This window comes from Hemiscyllium ocellatum, chromosome 20 (genome assembly GCF_020745735.1).
Source record: "Hemiscyllium ocellatum isolate sHemOce1 chromosome 20, sHemOce1.pat.X.cur, whole genome shotgun sequence".
Classification (NCBI taxonomy): domain Eukaryota; kingdom Metazoa; phylum Chordata; class Chondrichthyes; order Orectolobiformes; family Hemiscylliidae; genus Hemiscyllium; species Hemiscyllium ocellatum.
In genome coordinates this window covers 40824844-40844258 of record NC_083420.1, presented here as the reverse complement: position 1 = coordinate 40844258, position 19415 = coordinate 40824844, and positions in this window count along the sequence as shown.

Below are 19415 nucleotides of genomic sequence, written 5' to 3'. Positions count from 1 at the left end.
ATTTCAAATCAAAGTTTTGCTACAATTCCTGCAGTGATTGTGAGTTTAAATAAACCTTGAACTGGATGTAGGTTTGCTCACTGAGCTAAAAGGTACGGTTTCAGACGTTTCATCACCATACTAAGTAATATCATTAGTGAGCCTCCAGATGAAGCACTGGTGGCATGGCCTGCTTTTTATTTATATGTTTAGGTTTCAGTGAGTTTTGAGAAGATTTGTAGCTCAGGTTGAGGTTCTGGATGTAGATTTGCTTGCTGAGCTGGAATGTTCATTTCCAGATGTTTTGTCACCCTATTAGGTAACATCTTCAGTGGGCCTCAGGCGAAGCACTGCTGATAATTCCTGCTTTCTATTTATATGTTTGGCTCTCTTTGGGTTGGTGATGTCATTTCCTGTGGTGATGCTATTTCTGGTGGTGATGTTGTTTCCTGTTCTTTTTCTCAGCGGCTGGTAAATAGGATCCAAGTCAATGTGTTTGTTGATAGAGTTCCAGTTGGAATACCATGCTTGTAGGAATTCTTGCACGTGTCTTTGTTTGGCTTGTCCTAGGATGGATGTGTTGTCCCAGTTGAAGTGGTGTCCTTCCTCATCTGTATGTAAAGATATTAGTGAGAGTGGGTCTTTTTTTTGTGATTAGTTCATGTCATGTATCCTGGTGGCTAGTTTTCTGCCTGTTTGTCTAATATAGTGTTTATTACAGTTTTTGCAAGGTATTTTACAAATGACATTAGTTTTGCTTGTTGTCTGTATATAGTCTTTCAAGTTCATTAGCTGCTGTTTTAGTGTGTTGGTGGGTGTGTGGTCTACCATGGTGCCAAGAGGTCTGAATAGTCTGGCAGTCATTTCCAAGATGTCTTTGCGGTAGGGGAGAGTGTTTCTGGACGTGTTTTGTCTCCTTGTTTGGGTTTGTTGCTGAGAAATTGGCAGACTGTGTTCATTGTGTACCTGTTCTTTTTGAATACATTGTGTAGCTGATTTTCCTCTGCTCTTTGTAGTTCCTCTGTGCTGCAGTCTCTGTGCATGCAAACAAACAGCTCTGCCAACTGTCCGACGCAAGTGTTGGGTCCGCTACGTGGATGACACCTTATGTCATCACTAAACAAAACAAATTAGACGAAACCTTCAAGACCATCAATAATACCCTTACTGGTTTAAAATTCACTAAAGTGGAGGAAAGCAACAACAAATGTTGCAGTAGAATGAACAACCAATGGGGAAATTCAAACCAGCATCTATAGGAAAACAACACATATGGATCAAATACATGAACTACAGAAACAATCATCCCAACATCCACAAATGAAGCTGCAATAGAACATCATTTCAATGAGCCACCACACACTACAGCACAAAGGAACTACGAAGAGCAGAGGAAAATCACCGATACAGTGTATTCAAAGAGAACAGGTACCCAACAAAACAATGGCCACTGGTTTTGAACTCCCCTGCCCTAGGCAAAAGACTCTTGCTAATCACCTTATGTATGCCCCTCATGATTTTATAAAGCTCTAACAAGGTCACCCCCAACTTCCTACGTTTGAAAGAAATAAGTCCCAGCTTGTCCAGCCTATTTTATAACTTAAATCCTCCATCTTGATAAATCTTTTCTAAACCCTTTCCAATTTAATAATTGGATAACAGGGTGACCAGAACTGTACACAGTATTCCAGAAGAGGCCTCACCAATGGTCCTGTACAATCTCAACATGACATCCCAATTCTTAAACTCAAAGGTCTGAACAATGAGGACAAGAGCGCTAAATGCCTTTTTGGCCACGCTGTCTACCTGTGATGCAAATTTCAAAGAATTGTGTACCTGAATCCCTAATCTCTCTGTTCTACAACACTGCCCAGGGCCCTACTATTAACTGTATAAATCCTGCCCTTGTTTATTTTGCCAAAATGCAATACCTCACCCTTATTCAAACTAAATGTCACTCCTCAGCCTATTGACCCAATTGGTCAAGATCTCTTTGTGACTTTTAAACTCTCCTGTTCCAGTGATCTGGTCAGCCACTTAATTCTAGGAGTTAAAATAAATGTTGATTCTGCCAGCAATGCCCACAAATAGCAAAACAAAAGAAGTTGTCTTTTCTGTGGTTGTCAACCCAGGACAGAATATTATCCTTTGGCATTGAAGGATTAAGCTTTAAGTTGAATGCTAAAGATTTAAGAGAAGACGCAAGCAGTGAGTACACCTGTACTCATATGCCAGTAATAAGCAGTAATGATTAAGTGTTTCCTTCCTCTAATCCACTGCTTACCTGAACTCTATGATAAGTTAACCTTTGCTTATTTTTAAATAAATCAAAATAATCAGTCCAGCGTCCAGTGAAAAATTGTGAGAAAAGATGGACAGGGTGCAAGGAAACTGTTAATTCAAGAATGTTTTGGAGCCACAGAAATGCTCATACTCAAGTCATCAACCCTTTACAGTGAAAGCTGTGGTCACGTAAGGCCATTGAATTCTCTTCTCCTTTTTCTTCATTGCACTATTACACCTCACATCCAGCAAATGTGCCACATATGTGGTCATAATCTACATATCAAATAGGAAATGGTTCAATCTATGCCGCCTTCAAATGAAAACCAAGGCAATTTCAACTTCAATCATAGAGCTTCAATATGCAGATAATACTTTTAGGAACAAGAGTAGGCCATTCAGCCATTGAACATGCTCTGTCATTGCTGATCAAAAGCTTCAATTTATTTTACTCATACTATCCCCATAAATTCTTAGTCCATTGACAATCAGAAATCAACCAATCTCTGCTTTAAACGTGTGCATTAAGGAGTAGGCTTCCACAGCCTTCTGGAGTGGAGAATTCCAAAGATTCATAAATCTCTGAATAAAAAAAATCATGTCAGTCCAAAGTGACATCCACTTATTTTGAAGTCAAGTCCACAGATTCTACACTTACCAACAGGGGGAACATCTACCTTATCTATCCCTTTAGGTATTTTTTAGGTTTCTGTGAGATTACACCTCAATTACAGATTAAAATTTCGCTTCATGCAGAATCATGCTATCCTGGGAACAAGTCTGGTAAAACTTCATAGCAATCACTTTCTTGCAATAATATTTTTCCTAAGGTAAGGAGACCAGAATTGCACACAGTACTCTAGGTGTGGTTTTGCCAAGTTCTTGTATCATTGAAGCAATACTTTTCTACTCCTTTACTTCAATTCTCTTGCAATAAACGGTAACATGACATTAGCTTTCCTAATACTTTGTTGTACTTGCATGTTAACCTTCAATGACTTATTAACAAAGACTCATAAGTCCCTTTGTATATCTACATTTTCTAACTTCTTACCAACTATAAATAATTAATACATCTGCTCCTCCCACCAAAGTGGATAGCCTCATATTTTTCCACATTATATTCTGTCTGTCATGTCTAGTCACTAAGCTTCTCCAAGTCTTCCTGAAGCTTCTATATTTTCCTCAAAACACACATTCTTGCTTAGCATTATTTGATTTGCAAATTTGAGAAATTAAATTTGGTCCTCACCTCCAAATCATTCATGTATATTGTGAACAGCTCGGGCTCAAGTATTGATCCTTGTGGCACTCACTAGTCATAGCATGAAAATGTGGGAATGTCTCATTTATTCCTATTTTTTTGTTTTCTGCTTGTTGACCAATCATTACCTCCTATCCTCTATGCTCAATTTTGCTAACCAATTTCTTATGGGGAATCTTATCAAAAACTGTCTGAAAATCCAAGTAAACTATACCTATTGACTACCCTTTATTAGTGGTGTCCTCAAAAATCTCTAACAAGTTCTCATTTACAAGTCCATGCTGTCATATGCCAGTCTAAATCATTATGATCCAAATGTCTATTTATCATGTCCTTCACAGAAAGGCAGTAGAGTAGTGGTATCATATGACACCTAATCCAGAGGTCCAAGCTAATGCTTTGGGTTCAAATTCTACCAGAGCAGATGGCAAAATTTGAGTCAATGAAAACCTGGAATTAAAAAAGGTAACCTAATAGCGACCAGGATGCCACTACCAATTATTGTAAAACCCATCTGATTTACGCATGTTATTTAGGGAAGGAAATCTTCCATCCTTGCCTTGCTGACATGTGATCCAAACCCATAGGATGGGTTGACTTATTTGCCCTCTGAACTGACCCTGTCAAGGCATGTAGTTCAAGTGCCATGTGAGATGGGCAATAAATGCTGGCCCAACCAGTAATGCCCACATCTCATAAATATCTCACAATCAAAATTTAAAAAATCTTAACATGTTTCCTACTAATTATGTAAGACTAACAGGTCTGCAGGTATGTTTTCTCTCATGCTTGCTTCTTAGCTAATGTAATGATATTTGCTAATTTTCAATCTACAGGAACAATTCCAGAATGTGTAGAATTTTGGAAGATGAGTGGCAAAGGCATTGACTGCAATAGGGTTACTTAGGAATGTACAATATCAGCTCCTGGGTACTTTCAGCCTCATTAATATCTCCAGTTCAGCCTTCATCTTAATTCTAATATCCTTCAATTCCTCATTCTCCCTACTAAGAAATCTTTGTTCTGGAAGATTACTTGTATCTTCCTCAGTGAAAACAAACACAAAGTAGTCATTTAGCTTCTTTGCCCATGTCTTTATTTCCCATTATAAATACTCCTGGGTCTGCCTGTAATGGACTCACACTCACCTCAGTCCTATGTTTCTGATTTAGATACCTGCAGAAGCTTTGACAGTCCATTTTTTATGTTTATTCATAGATTGCATTAATATTCTATGATCTCTGTCCTTATCAGTTACTCGGTCCACCTTTGCTGTATGTTGAAGCTATTGGTGGCACTGCCTTGTCTTCTTTAAGTAGACTTAGCAGGGGTTTGTGGTCCATTATTATTACAAATTTACATCTGTAAAGGTATTGGTGAAATTTCTTGATTTCAAATATGACTGCCAAACCTTCTCTCTCTGGGCATCTTTACACTCTACATTGGCCAAAGTCTGGGATGCATGTGCTGTTTGGCGTTCATCTCCTTTGGGCCACCTATAAGCTAATACTGCCCTGTTGCCATACAAGGAGGCTTTGCGTGTCAACACCAGATCCCACTTGTAATCATAGTGTGCCAACATTTTGTAGGATGACAATATCCCAAATGTCAGTCCTTTATATTGGTACAATCCCATATCTTATTAATTGTAGTTCACTTCTGGGAATCCTCATCAAACTGCAGTTGCAAGTATGCCTGGCTCATATTCAGCTTTATGAAGGGTAGCCCCCCTGCCAGCTTGTTGCATATAAATCCTCTATCCGAGGGATTGTGCAATTATACAGCTGTGAAACTGGTTTACCGTTTATTTAAAATCCCGCAAAGCCTGTCAGGCTTCACAATCAGTAAGACTGGTGCTACCTAATCCACAAACTGGACTTGTTTGATGATTCCTTAGCTTTCCAATCTTCTAATTTATGTCTCTACTTTCACCCGTAATGTAAGTGGCATAGAGCACACCTTGCAGAATCATAGAATTGCTTCCTGCTCAACATGCGAGGTGACCCTGGTTCTACCTATCAATTATCTCTACTTTCCATCACCTGCCACTTAATCAATTTCCCAGCTGTGTCAGGAATTTGCCCTCAATTCTGTGGGCATCTACCTTAGTTAGCACTCTGTTTTGTGGGATTTTATCAAATGTCTTCTCTGGAAGTCCAAATAAACAACACCCATTGACATTTCCCTGTCTTAGTAATGTCTTCAAAAAAATTCAATGAGGCTTGTCAGGAATGACCTACTTGTCATGAATTCAGCTCTTCCTGATTAACCAAAAAAATCCAAATAATGCAGTTACATTATCCTTGATTATATACTACAATTTTCCCACCCCAGAAATTAGGCTGACTGATCCGTAACTCATTGGTTTTTCTCTTTTACCCTTTTTAAAAAGTGGCGTGACATGTAAAACATTTCCAATCTGGAGGGATATCTCCTGAATCTAGGGAGCTCTGAAAGATTTTAGTTAGGGCATCTATGATGTGCTCTCCAACTTCCTTCAACACCTTTTGAAGGAAGCTGTCAGGTCCTTGGGGTTTGTCACTCTTTAATTCTATTAATTTTCTTTTTATTGGTGTTTTACTTATGTTACTTTTATTTAATTCCTATCCTGGATTCACAGTTAATTTCCTTGAGATTTCCAGTAAACTATCCTCATTTTCTGCTGTGAATGCTGAAGCAAAGTAGTTATTCAATATGAATGGTATTTCCCTATAGTCACTGGCAATATCCCCACTTTCGGTTTTTAGTGGACCAACATTGCTCCTGACCACCCACTTTCCCTTTATGTAAATTCAATTTCTTATTGATTTTAGTGCTTGTTGCAAGTTTCCTTGCATAATCCCTTTTAGTTGCTCATATAAACTGGTCTGTGGCCCTTTGCTGGTCTTTGTATCTTTCCTATTTGACATGATTTGTGCTTTTTTTTGCATTTTTGTAAGCTCTTCCTTTTAGTTTTATGCTGTGCCTTATCCCTGTGGTTATCCAAGGCAGTTTTTCTGTGGTGAAGCTTTTTCCTCCCCCTTTAATATTACACTGCCTTTGTTATGTACTTGCATCATTCTGTATTTATACAATCTAGCACTTCACACTACTACCAGGGTATCTATACAAGACACCTATAAGAGTTTTAGGTTCTTTATTGTTTTTCAGTTCCACTCACATGGTGCCCATTGGATGGTTTCCCCTTATTCTCCCCACCATTTAAATGATTTTGTTTCTATTCAGTAAGGCTATTCTGCCCCTCTATAATTTTCTCTACCCATCCTGTAAACCTTCTAAACTGGTATATTTAGTTTCCAATCCCTCATTATTAAACTGAAACATCAGCCTAGGTCAATGCTCCTACAACATTCTGGACTTTGTGGTAAAAGTACCACCAATTGAGACATGATTGACAGCAATGACAAATTTGCTACACGTGCTTGTGTGTGTGTGTGTGTGTGTGTGTGTGTGTGTGTGTGTGTGTGTGTGTGTGTGTGTGTGTTTATTACAATGATATGTAAAACATACTAAGGCAGAGCAGATGGGCTATTAAAATATTGAAACAATATACCGTCAATGTGTACAACAGTTGAAATGAATAATACCTTCACCATGCATAGGAGTGGAATGAAAGGAAATAGAGGGGGAAAAGATTGTATGATCATAGACCTAGTCAGGAGGATTATCACAAAGTAAATAAGCTTTCAAAGGAGTAGTGGACCTTGTAGAGCTTCTACATTTAGTCACTATTTGTGTCAGGGGCATAATAATCCAACATGAGCCATTAGGCCTTCTTATTCTGGTAAAATTGTGCAACACATGGTAGAGCCAGAAACTGTGTTTATTGTGCAGCAGAATTTTACTAGCTACTCATCTCTTCAGGTTTTATAGAGTGCATAAAGTTTAAACGCTGAACTAATGAACCAATTCTCCTTCTCTATTGAAAGCTCTTAAAAACTGTCTTGGCCAAGAATCATAGGCCATTGAACAAAAGGTTTACAACACAATAGGTCAAGTTAAGCTCGAAACAACTTAGCTACTTGACATCAAGGGGAAGTAAAATTTATAATGTAGCAGTGCTTTAAATGGCACTCCTCAAATTTACATTGATTCCCTTGAAGTAAATAGCATTGCAGGTTGCTTCTTGCGGGTTGTTACCTCTGTGGTGTGTGTTGCATTTCTCATTGATATAATTAAAAATGCAGTTAAGGGGAAGCCATCTAAGTGCAAGAGAAAAAAAAGAATAAAAGGATTTGTTGATAGCATAAGGTGAAGTAGTTTTAAAGGGAGATTTTCTTTTGGATAAACACTGACAAAGTCCATTTAGACTAGGTAGCCTGTATCCAAGATGCAGAAGAGTCAACGTTTTGGGCATAAGTCCTCCATCATGAATGGACTTATGCCTGAAATGTCAACTCTCCTGCTCCTTGGATACTGCCTGATCTGCTGTGCTTTTCCAGTGCCACACTTTTCAACTCTGACTCTCCAGCATCTGCCATCCCGACTTTCTCCCTGTTTCCAAGATGTACAATTCTGTATTATGTATATATACATACAAAACATATAAATGAGATAGTGAAAATTTCTGAATGAACAAGAGGAATATGCATATTAATCAGGAGTGAGTATCTGGGTTTTCTTAATCCCTCACTCCAATAAAGACTTATGCTGAAGCAGAAGTTCTCCCATTGTTCTGAATTGTTTCAGTTAACTTCATTGACATTGAAGACATTTTTGGACCTCCTTGATTTACACGGCTTGGCCTGATATTTCATTTCTATTGGAAACTACAGTGAAAAAAAGGTTATGGTACTTGCAAATTGTAAGGCTTTTTTTTATTAATTTGTGGGACTTGGGATTCGCTGGCTGGCCAGCATTTATTGTTCAAACCTAGTTGTCTTTCAGAAGTTGGTGCTGAGCTGTCTTTTTGAATCATTGCAGTCAATGTATTGTAGGTTGACCCACAATGCCCGTAGAAAGGGGGATATTCCAGGATTTTGACCCAGCAACAGTGAAGGAACAGTGACATATTTCCACGTCAGGATGACGACTGACTTGAGGGGAACTTCCAGGTGGTGATGTTCCATTTAACTGCTGCCCTTATCCTTCTAGATGTAAGTGGTTGTGGGTTTGGAGGGTGCTGTTTAAGCATCTTCGGTGAATTTCTGTGGTGCATCTTGTAGATGGTACTGCTGCTGCCACTGTGCTTTGGTGGTGGAGAGAGTGGATGCTTGTGGATGTGGTGCTAATCAAGTGGGCTGCTTTGTCCTGGATGGTGTCAAGCTTCTTGAGTATTGTTGGAGACGCAACCATCTAGGCAAGTGGGGAGAATTCCATCACATTCTTGACTTGTGCCTTGTAGATGGTGCTCACGCTTGGGGAGTCAGAAGATGAGTTACTTACCGCAGTACTCCCAGCCTCTGACCTGTTGTTTTAGTCATATGTTTATGTGGTGAGTCCAATTGAGTTTGTGGTCAATGGTAACCTCCAAGATATTGATAGTAGGATCTTCAGTGATAGTAACATTGAATATCAAGGGGCAGTGGTTAGATTGTCTCTTATTGGAGATCTTATTGCCTGGCTTTTGTGTTGCACATTTATTACTTGTCCATAACCAGGATATTGTCCAAATCTTGGTGAATTTCAACATGTACTGTTTCAGTATCTCAGGAGTCTCGAATGGTGTTGAATGTTGTGCAATCATGGGCAAACATCCCCATTTCTGACCTTATGATGGAGAAAATGTCAGCGATGAAACAGCTGAAAATCATTTGGCCTAGGACCTTACTCTGAGGAGCTCCTGCAGAGAAGCCTTGGAGCTGAGATAACTGACTTCCAACAACCACAACCATCTTCCTATGTGCCAGGTATGACTTCACCCACCAGAGATGTTGCGCTCATTACCGATTGATTTCAATTTTACTTGGGTTCCTTGATGCTTCACTTGGTCAAGTGAGGCCTTGATGTCAAGAGCTCTCACTTTCACCTCATCTCTGTAATTCACTTTTTTGTCCATTATTGAACCCAAGGCTGTAATGAGGTCAGGAGCTGAATGGCACTGGTGGAGCTCAAACTGGACATCAGTGAGCAGGTTTTATGAATCAATAGTATAGATCAATACTCTGTGAATCTGAAAAAAACAAGCAAACCTTGCCTGCTGAATAAATGACTTGACTTATTGATTGCTTTCTTTTATTGGTATAGTTTTCAAGTTGAAAAGGTGTTGCCTGTCGGCTGAGTAGCTTTCATATTCTGAGTGAGTTTTGAGGTGACACATTGAAAATGCACATGAAGGTCAGGTGGGAACATGTTATGTCCTACCATTGCTTCCTTCAATGCCGATTAACTTTCTGACACATATGGAGGACACTTTGAGAAACAAGCCAAGGATTGATTAGTTTACATCGATTCACATTTCCTCACAGGAAGACATTGGTACAAATGGGAGGAGTGAGGCCACATATATGTAATTTGATTGGGATAAAGATATGGAAAAAAGAATAACTTTCAGCATAGTCCAGACAGTTTGAATGTGTGTTGTAACTTTTGTGATTTTATAAATTTAGCTAATTTTATAATCCAGATCGAGATACCAGATTCTGATTGTGCTCCATTGACATTTTCACTACAGATAAAACTAACTAAAGTCCCAGAATTAAGAGTAAATATCATGTGAATTAGTAGTTAAGCAAATCAAGGAAATAAAGAACCTGTGTTCTCCATGACCTCATTATGTTGCAAAACTCATTTACAAATGTTATCAATGTTGTAACGTAGGAAACTCAGCTGCCAATTTACCTGCAGCAAAACCCAAAAACCTCCATGAAATAAATGATCAGTTAATTTCTTTAGATGTTAGTTGAGGCATAAATATTGGTGAGAGCTTTAGGAAGAACTCCCCTCCTCTGCTTCAGAATAATTCAATGATCTCTTTTGCATCAGCCTGAGAAGCCAGATGGAATGAGGCCCTGGTTTAATATCTCATCCAAAATAAGCCATTTCTGACAATGTAGCACTCCCTTGTTATTGTACTGGAATATCTGTTTCGTTATTGTGCTTAATTCTCTGGAGTCGAACTGTGAACCCTGGACACAGAGGGAAGAGTACTACTCACTGAGCCTCTCACTGAGCTGACACTGCATTTGTGACAGAGATGATAGAATCTGTGGGATGCGCCCTACCTTCAAATAGCAGGTAGGTTGGAGAGAGCATGATGGTGGAATGTGTAAAAATATAAAATTCTTCTGATGTTTGTTGGAGCTGAAAACCTCATTGTTTATTTTATTATTGTTTATGATTGTGAGCTGACTGCTTTATAACAATGCCTGCCTAACATTTAGTGCAGTATTAATCCACAGTGTAGTCCCTCTCTTGGTAACAATGATATTTGCTATGCTTAATTGGAAGATAAATAAAGAGTTTGTATGAATCTGATTCACGAGAAATGTGATAGTGAGTAGATTGTAGTTGTGAACGAACCTTTATTATAATCACAGAATGGGAACAAGTTTTGTCCACTGTATTCATTGGGGGAAAAGGGCTTAATTCTAATTAAGCCAGTCCCATGTTGCATCTTAAGGGCTATGGAGGGAAAACAGGAGATGGGTAATTGAATTGCTCATTCAAAGATCTTACACCAGCAAGGTGGGCTGAATGGTTTCTGTATTTATTGTAAGGAAACTAAGACAAAGTGCACGCTGTTAATGCATAGAAGAGCTTTTACTTCACATCTAATACATTGAATAAATTGTCATCCTTGATGCTCCATTCATTACCAAATAGATAACAAATCAATTGTTAGATCAGGGTCTAGAAATAAATCTTAGGTTCATTGTTAAATGCATTCCATAATGAAGTAGACCAGTTTAGCCTTTCAGTTTAATTTCTTAACTCCTTCAGTAGGTGTGTGGAACACATTATAGTTGACAGTAATCTAACTTCACCACTTGTTGGTGAGTGGATTTTCCCTCATCAGCACTTGCTACTGATCATCTGGAGCAGGCACACTAAAGGACATCTAACTCATAGGACTGGCTGAGTAACATCAGCTAACTTGATAAAAAGATGACTTTAATTTTGTTTTCCTTGAATTAGGTTCAGCATGATTTCTCTTGATATTTTTAAAGGGATTATATATTAAGGATCTGTCTGGAGTAACCTAAGATTTATTTATTAATCCTTGTCTTAGAGGTTATTCTGCTATTTGAATAAACCATCACTGGAGGCTAGATAATTCAGGCAATGTTAATTTTTTTAAAAAAAATGCCACTTAAGTTCAGAAATTCTGTGTATTAAAGTATACTTTTCTCGGTATAATTACTCCATCAATCTCCTAACTGTTAAGAATCGTTATCCTGCATCTGGATAACAGACCCCAACTGATCTCATCAAATGAGGGTCTTGTCCCATTCACTGAGCCAGAGGGCATTTTGAATTGATGGTCATTTATGGATACATCTGTTCTATTAGGTGAATGTAAACTAATCCATGTCATTACTTTGAAGATGAACAGGAAAACTGTGACCTATCTTCTGATCAATATTTATTTTTCAACCAACAGCTAAACGAAGATTTTCTGCTCTTTGTCACATTGCTGTTTTAGGGACTTGCTGTGCACAAATAGTCTCCTGTATTTTCTATATTATAACAGTGACTGCACTTCAAACATACTTAATTGTGTAATGCATATTGTAATATCCTGAGGTAATGAAAAATGCTGTCTAAATGTAATGATTTGGAGATGCCGGTGTTAGACTGGGGTGTACAAAGTTAAAAATCACACAGCCACCTGATGAAGGAGCAGCACTCTGAAAGCTAGTGCTTCCAATTAAACCTGTTGGACTATAACCTGGTGTTTTGTGATTTTTAACTGTCTACATGTAAGTTCTTTCTTCCCTTCCTTCTTCATTTAAAGTCTGTTTTGTATGTGGAAATCAATTGCACATTAGTCAGTATTATTCCTTTAAAGGCAGGCAATTCTTGTGAAACACCCATGTCCAATTCAGACCTTTCTGTTGTATTTGACAAACTGGCAACATGTAACCATTCACATGGGAGAAGAGAAGAGAAGAAACAAAATCGTAGACGCATATGTTCACTTAAGCATGCAGAGCACTCTGGGACTACTTTAAATGAAGCAAGGAAGCAAGATTCCAGGAAATCAATAGAACTCATCAGAGCAGTGACTGTCTCACTGCATTTCTTCAGTCAAGATAAAAATATGTTATAGCTCAGGAATGATTTGTGGTTCTTTGTTGGTGGAATGACAGTATCCAGTTGCAGTGTGAGATCGTGCAAAATCACAATGAAACATTTTGCACAGTTACAGTGCAAACATTTACATAGTTATGATTTGACATTTGTAAAATCGTGGTTATACAACAATTTACACTGTCACAATTTGACATTTTGCACAGTTACAGTGCAATAACCCTCACACAGACCCAGTGGGACATTTTGTATAGTTATGGTGCAATATGTATCACATCTGTCATGATGTGCTATTCTGTACAGTCATTATGTGACATCACACACAGTCACACAATTTGCCCATAGTCATGGCATGACATTCAGCACGGTCATATTTTCACATTCTGCACAGTCATGGTGTGACACTCTGCACAGCCGCGGTGTGACACTCTGCACAGCCGCGGTGTGACACTCTGCACAGCCGCGGTGTGACACTCTGCACAGCCGCGGTGTGACACTCTGCATTGTCGTGCTTTCACATTCTACACAGTTGACGGGGTGACATTCTACACAGTCTCAGTTTCACATTTTGCACAATCACAGTAAAATATTCTGCACAGCCATGATTCAGCATTCTGCATATTCATCCAAACGTATGTACATATGAATTAGGAGCAGGAGTAGGCCATTCAGCCCTCAGGCCTGCTCCACCATTTGATGAGATCACAACAAATTGATTACAACCCGAAATCCACATACCTGCTTATTTTGCTTAAAAAGGATGTATCCACTTCTGCCTTAAAAATATTCTACCATATTTTCAGGAGGAGAGTTTCAAAGACTCATGACTACCTGAGAAAAATAAAACATTTCATTTCATCACCATTTTAAATAGACAACCCTGGATTTTAAAATGATGATGCCTTAGTCTAGATTCTCCCACAATAAGAAATATAAGAAACCCTCTCCACACACATCTTGTCAACGTTCCTCAGTTTCCTTTATGTTTCAACCAAGTCCTCTCTTCTAAACTTTAACTAATAAACAAGCCTAAACTGTCCAACTTTTCATCATAAGGCAACACTTTCCTGAAATAAGCTGACCAACAATGTACACAGTACTCCAGTTGTAGTCTCACTCCAGCCTTGTAAAACTGAAGCACAATCTCTCTACTTTTGATTTCAATTATTTTGTGGTAAATTATAGCATTCTATAAGCCTTCCTAACTACTTGCTGTACCTGCATTCTGACTGTAATGATTGTAACAAGGTCAGCCAGGTGGACTTCATTGAATATGAATACCTTGATTGGAGTTGTTATTCTGGTCCAATCAAGGAGCCCTGGCTGACAGATAAAATCTGTCAGAAATACTGTCATTCTGAGAGCTGGATCTGAGGGAGCTGGACCAGTGTCAAAGGACTTTCCACATGTATATAAAGGGTGACTTGGTGATGGGATATTGGCCTTTGTGGAGTTATTTCTCTAACCTTTTGCAAATCACCTAGACCACCTGCCCCCCACCCCCTGCATCTCAGAGTCAAACAGTCATAGAGTCATAGAGATGTACAGCATGGAAACAGACCCTTCGGTCCAACCGTTCATGCCAACGAGATATCCCAACTCAATTTATTCCCACCTGCCAGCACCCAGCCCATATCCCTCTAAACCCTTCCTATTCATATACCTATCCAAATACCTCTCAAATGTTGCGATTGTACCAGCCTCCTCCACTTCCTCTGGCAGCTCATTCCATACACGTACCACCCTCTGTGTGAAAACAGTGACACCACGTTTGCCAACCTCCAATCTTCCAGCACCTCACCTGTGACTATTGATGATACAAATATCTCAACAAGAGGCCCAGCAATCACTTCTCTAGCTTTCCACACAGTTCTAGGGTACGCCTGATCAGATCCTGGGGATTTATCCACTTTTATGCATTTCAAGACATCCAGCACTTCCTCCTCTGTAATATGGACATTTTGCAAGATGTTACCATATATTTCCCTACAGTCTATATCTTCCATAACCTTTTCCACAATAAATACTGATGCAAAATACTCATTTAGTATCTCCCCCATTTTCTGTAGCTCCACACAAAGGCCGCCTTGCTGATCTTTGAGGGGCTCTATTCGCTCCCTAGTTATCCTTTTGTCCTTAATGTATTTGTAAAAACTCTTTGGATTCTCCTTAATTCTATTTACCAAAACCATCTCATGTCCCCTTTTTGCCCTCCTGATTTCCCTCTCAAGTATACTCCTACTGCCTTTATACTCTTCTAAGGATTCATTCAATCTCTCCTGTCTATACCTGACATACACTTCCTTTTGTTTTTAACCAAACCCTCAATTTCTTTCGTCAACCGGCATTCCCTGTACCTACCAGCTTTTCCTTTCACCCTGACAGGAATATACTTTTTCTGGATTCTTGTTATCTCATTTCTGAAGGCTTCCCATTTTCCAGCCATCCCTTTACCTGTAAACATCTGCCTCCCATCAGCTTTCGAAAGTTCTTGCCTAATACTGTCAAAGTTGACCTTTCTCCAATTTAGAACTTTTAGATTTGGTCTATCCTTTTCCATTATTATTTTAAATCTAATAGAATTATGGTTACTGACCCAAAAGTGCTCCTCCACTGACACCCCAGTCACCTGCCCTGCCTTATTTCCCAAGAGTAATTCAAGTTTTGCACCTTCTCTAGTAGGTACATCCACATACTGAATCAGAAAATTGTCTTGTACATACTTAAGAAATTCCTCACCATCTAAACACTTAACACTTCCAGTCTATGTTTGGAAAGTTAAAATCCCCTACCATAACCACCCTATTATTCTTACAGGTAGCTGAGATCTCCTTACAAGTTTGTTTCTCAATTTCCCTCTGACTATTGGGAGGTCTATAGTACAATCCCAATAAGGTTATCATCTCTTTCTTATTTTTCAGTTCCACCCAAATAACATCCCTTATCAAAAATTCCAACCCCTCCTCTTACCTCCCTTTCTATCCTTCCTGTATCATTTGTATCCTGGAACATTAAGCTGCCAGTCCTGCCCATCCCTGAGCCATGTCTCTGTAATTGCTATAATATCTCAGTCCCATGTTCCTAACCATGCCCTGAGTTCATCTGCCTTCCTTGTTAGGCCCCTTGCATTGAAATAAATGCAGTTTAATTTATTAGTCCTACCTTGTCCCTGCATACCCTGGACTGTTTGACTCACTTCTGTTCTCAATTGTACTAGTCTCAGATTGATCTCTTTCCTCACTATCTCCCTGGGTCCCACCCCCCCTACTTTACTAGCTCTCCCTGCTAGTATATTAGTCCCCTTCCAATTTAGGTGCAATCCGTCCTTCCTGTACAGGTCACTTCTGCCCCAAAAGAGATTCCAGTGATCCAAAAATGTGAATCCTTCCATCATACACCAGCTCCTCAGCCATGCATTCATCTGCTGTATCCTCCTATTCCTGCCCTCACTAACTCGTAGCTATGAGGGTAATCCAGATATTAATACTCTCGAGGACCTCCTTTTTAAATTTCTGCCTAACTCTCTGTAATCTCCCTTCAGAATCTCAATCTTTTCCCTTCCTATGTCATTGGTTCCAATGTGGACAATGACCTCCTGCTGGCCCCTCTCCCCTGTGAGAACATTCTGCACCGTCTCTGAGACATTCCTGATCCTGGCACCAGGGAAACAACACACCATTCTGCTTATTCTTTGCTGGCCACAGAAACATCTGTCTGTACCTTGAACTAGAGAATCCCCTAACACAATTGATCTCTTGGAACCTGACATACCCCTCGTTGCATTAGAGCCAGTCTCAATACCAGAAACATGGCTGTTTGTGCTACGTTCCCCTGAGAATCCATCACCCCTGCACTAGCTGCCTACCTCTCTTACCCTTCCTGGAGTTAACCCATCTATGTGACTGTATCTGAGACTTCCCCCCCTTACTATAACTGCCATCCATAACATACTGTTGCTGTTGCAAATTTCTCATTGCTTCTAACTGTCTGTCCAACCGATCCATTCGATCTGATAAGATTTGCATCCAACAGCATTTATGGCAGATAAAATCCGCAGTAACCCTTAAACTCGCTTTAAACTCCCACATCTGACAAGAAGTACATATCACTTTATTAAATGCCATTTTTGCTCCTTCACCATCTACAGACCCAGAAAATAATACCTTCTTATTCCTCTACAAACACTGCCCCAGGTTAAATTAATAGTTATGGCTTATATTTTAAGTTTAATCAAGAGACATATCTCCAAAAACACATAATCAAGAAAGAACCTACTCTACTCACTAAGCAGATTCTCTGTAGGCCACACTTAAAACAACAATTAACTTATCTGATTCTGTGCTGTGAACTTCACCTCCAACAGTTCCTCCAAGATTAGTTGTGAATTTCACTGTTTCATAATTTTCCCAGATGCACTCCGATGTCCAGTGATACACGAATTCAAACTGTGCAGATTCATTCATTCTCTCTCTCTCTCTCTCTCTCCTGCCATGACCTCACCATGTGCTTCCTCCAAAACAATGCAACAGCATATGAAACAGTAATTGCTGCTCCTGCAATTCGAGGAAATCACCTCCAGCACCTAAAATACCTCAAAAAAGGAGCAACTATTACAGCCAGAAATTTTTCCCGTCCTCCATCTTGGATTACCCAGAATCCTCCAGACTCTGCATTCTCTCACTATTTCGATCATAATAAACTATTTTACATCTCCTATTGAAATGGAGAAGTTTGCATTTCTCACATAATCATTGCCCACTCAAACCTATCTACTTTTGTAGCCTATTTAAGCTCTCTTCAGAATTTACTTTGTGACCTATCTTTTTGTTGTCAGCAAATTTGGCAACATTATTTTCTACCCTTCCTATAGATTATAAACAATAAAACCATTGAGGTCCCAGCACTAATCTCTATGGCACACCATGTGTTACTTCTTGTCAACTTGAAAATGACCCATTTATGCCTACTGTTTGCTTCCTGTTAGCTAGCCAATCCTTTATCCATGGTATGACATTCCAGATAGTTACTGTGCGACACTCCACACTGTCACAGTGAGACACTCTGCATAGGCATGGTATGAAATTCAAGCAAATTCAATTTCCATTTTGCTCACAGAAGTTGCTGACAAAGATCAGCAGGTCTGGCAGCATCTGTGAAGAAATATCAGAGTTAATGTTTTGGGTCTGATGACCCTTCCTCAGAACTGATAGTAGCTAGGAAAATGTTGGTTTATATGCAGAAGTTAGGATGGGGGGGAGGAGTAAGGAATAAATGGTAGTGGTGGGCAGAGCCCAATGAGAGAGGAGAACAGTTGGACAGACAAAGGAGTTGATAACAATCTGGCTAGGAGGATGAATAGCTGTTAAAGGAGACTGTTAGTGGCTAACAATAGGTAGTGTGAACTGGCAGTCTGTGTGATAACAAGGCCTGGGATGTGGGGTAGGGAACTAGGACATGGGTGAATTCAGGCCCTAAAATTATTGGACTCGATATTGAGTCCGGAGGGCTGCAGAGTCCCCAAGTGGAAAATGAGGTGTTGTTCTTCCAGCTTGCGCTGCACTTTGCTGGAGCACTGCAGCAAGCCTGAGACAGAAATGTTGGCCAGGGAAAAGGGCAGTCTGTTAAAGTGGCAAGCAACAGGAAACTCAGGCTCTTTTATGCACTGATAATGTAGATGTTCCGTGAAGCGGTCACCCAGTCTACGCTTCCTTTCCCCAATGTAGAGGAAATCACATTGTGAGCAGAGAATGCAGTACACCAGATTGTGGGAAAGGGCAGCTTCACCTGGAAAGTGTGTCTGGAGCCCTTGGATACTGGAGAAGGAGGAGGTAATTGGCTAAATGTTACATCTTTGACAGTTGCAACTGAAGGTGCCATGGGGCTATGGGTGCTGTTGGGAGTGAAGGAAGAGCGAACCAAGGTGTCCTGGAGGGAATGGTCCGTACAGAAGGTGGACAAGAAAGTCGGTGGGGAATGTGTGCCAAATGGTCATATGTTGCTAGAGGTGGCGGAAATGCTACCTGATGATCTTCTGGATGTGGATGCTGGTGGGATGCTAGGTAAGGATAAGGGGAACCCAATCACTGTTGCAGGAAGGAAGAGAGGGAGTGAGGGTGGAAGTGCGGGAGATGGATTGGACCTGGTTGAGGGCCTGGTCAACAATGATACTGGAGAATCTTCGGTTGAGGGAGAATGTGGATATTTTGTTGGCTCCCTTTTCGAAGTTGGCCTCATTGGAATATATGCAATGGAGATGGAGGAATGGAATGGAGTCTTTACAACAAGTAGGGTCCAAGGATGTAGCTGTGGGAGTCAGTGGGCATATAGTGGATATTAGTGGTTAGTCTATCCGCAGAGATATCAAGGAAGAGAAGGGTGGAGCCAGAGATAGACCAGGTGAATGTGAGGGTAGGGTAGAAATTGGAAGCAAAATCGATGAACTTTTAAATTCTGGATAAGAGAGGGAAGCAACACCGATGATATCATCGATATATCAGAGAAAGAGTTGTGGGTAGGGGTCAGAATAGGACTGAAACAAGGAATTTTCCACATATCCCACGAATAGACAGGCATAAGTGGTGCCCATGTGGGTACCCATGGCCACCCCTCTGACTTGAAGAAAATTAGAGGAGTTGAAAGAGAAGTTGATGAGGTGAGGACAAGATTGGCCAAGCGGAGAATGGTGATGGTGGGTGTG